Source organism: Frankliniella occidentalis, unplaced genomic scaffold, assembly GCF_000697945.3.
Source record: "Frankliniella occidentalis isolate FOCC.00 unplaced genomic scaffold, Focc_3.1 Scaffold50, whole genome shotgun sequence".
NCBI classification, from domain to species: Eukaryota; Metazoa; Arthropoda; class Insecta; order Thysanoptera; family Thripidae; genus Frankliniella; species Frankliniella occidentalis.
In genome coordinates this window covers 569,387-571,464 of record NW_026267180.1, presented here as the reverse complement: position 1 = coordinate 571,464, position 2,078 = coordinate 569,387, and the positions used below count along the sequence as shown (strand labels likewise).

General features: G+C 62.9%; 1 protein-coding gene across 3 annotated transcripts in view; it reads left to right on the top strand.

The window, feature by feature from the left end:
* Window positions 1–196: 196 nt before the first annotated feature.
* Window positions 197–2,078, top strand: part of LOC113207708 (V-type proton ATPase 116 kDa subunit a 1) — a gene marked incomplete at its 3' end in the record, with an annotated part of 36,875 nt that continues 34,993 nt past the window's right edge. The window contains 1 exon segment of one of the 3 annotated variants that reach the window (XM_052267333.1): window positions 197–501. 3 annotated transcript variants of the gene reach the window in all.

The window sequence follows — 2,078 nt, the reverse complement described above, 5'->3', positions numbered from 1 at the left end:
GGGAGGGAGGGAGGGGAGAAGGAGGGAAGGCCAGGGTCGCCCGGGCCGAGCACGGTCGGCGCCAGCCTCGCTGGCAGCCGCGGAGCCCCGCGCGCCCGTCGCACACCCGGCTCAGCTTGTACCGAACGTCCTATACGTAATGCGCGGGCAGCGGGCGGGCGGGCGGGCGGTGGGGCCGGGCTGAGTGTGGCGGGGCGCGCGGACTCTGTAGCGGACGGCACACGGAGCCGCACGTTTTTGCGTTCGGCTGCTTACTTCGGCTTACTCCGGCCTCACGATCGACTCGAGCCGGTGAAATATGCCGACGAGTCGCCTGCCGCGCGTGTCCTCGTGAAATGGAAACGAGGCGGGAGGAGATTTTCAGTTAATTTTCGGCCCGTCTGTGCTTGCCTGGACTGTACCGCGCACGCGGCCGCGGGGACGACGATGTGCTCGGCAGCGCCGCCGTGAGGGGCAGCCTGGGAGGACCTAACCGGCGAGAGTGCGGCGTGGACTCGGCGAGTGAGTGTTTCTGTGATGAGTGAGCTGCGATTGAAATGTGATACCGACGACTGGTGACCGACTTTGGATACCCAACCGCCCGGCACAAGGTAAGCGTGCGCGCGCCCCGCGGAGCTCCCGCCCAGCTGTCATCGCCCGCTTCAAGAACGTCGAGCGCCAGAGGAACGGGGCTGCCTCCAACTACCGGCGTGTCGCGTTTTGTGTCTTGTGCAGTAGGCTTTCAGAAATCGAGTGTTATTTTAGCAGATAACTGATTCTCGCCGACGATTTTAACGATATAAGCTGCCTTGACTCATTTTTGGTTCGCGTGGTCGTCCGTGACCTGTCAGTGGCTCCAGTTCTCCAGCCGCCCTTAGTCTAGTCAGGGCCTGTTGTATATCACTAACACCACGTGGACGTCTATGCTATGGCATGGAACGTCGTTATGACTTTGACGTGGCCGTTTTGCGTTGCTCGGGGTGCACCCGTCCGAACGTCACTGAACGGATCCAGCAGCGGCACCAGCCCCGACACCGTTCTCCCGTCGCCTCCGTGGAGGAACGTGTCCGATAACACATGCCGATGGCTGTTGCTACGGGAGCACCTCGCAGCCAGGGCGGAGCAAGAGGGGGGAAGAGCGAGCAAGGGAGAGCGAGCAAGGGAGAGTGTGCAGGGGAGAGCGAGCAAGAGGGTGCGAGCAATGATAGAGAGCGAGCAAGAACCCGGCGCTCCCGCCAAGGGGGCCTCCAGGGCGTCCAGCAGAGCTGTCCGCGTTCGCAGCCCCCCGGCAACGCCGCCGCCTGCTTGGCGCCAACGCCTCGCGCCGTCGCGGCACTCCACGCCACTCCACGCCACTCCACGCCACGCCGCTGGACCAGACCCCAGCTGACTTGCAGCTGATGAGAGAGATGGGCGCCAAGAGGATGCAGAGTGGACCATGCAGACAGACAGACAGACAGACAGACAGACAGACAGACAGACAGACAGACAGACAGACAGACAGACCAGAGGGGGGGGGGGGAGAACCGCGAGGACGAGATGGGCATGTCTCGTCACGTCACGGTTGAAAATAGACGATTGATAAAACGGAAGCCGAATTCGTATGGCGCGGTCGCGGGTGGCGGTACGCTGAGGGGGAGGGGGGGAGGGCAGCCACGGGCAGCCATTCACGACAATGTTATCGCGAACGTCCCAGCACTATGCGTGCGTATGTGTGTCTGTGTGTGTGTGTGATGGAAGAGGGGTGGGGTGGGCAGCAGAGCAGCCGAGTCATGGAGGTGATAAAATGAATAAGAATAGAAAAATCAGAGAAACGGTCGTGTCCCAGTGTTCAGCGGCCAGGTCACGCGTTGTTTACCTGCGCTTTACAGTAATGATTGTGTGCGTGTGCACGACACTGACGGTGCGGTTGTGCGCGAGTGGGGAAAGAGAGCCAGATGAGAGGCAGGCAGGGCGGCGCGGAGGCTGCGCTGGACCAGCTGGACCCGCGCGCAGTGCGCCCATACCGCCCATGCGCGACCCGCCCGCAGTGCACAACTTCCGGCTGAGCGCCAGGCCCGCGAGCCTCCGCCTGTGTACAACTTCCGGTCGCCCCCCCC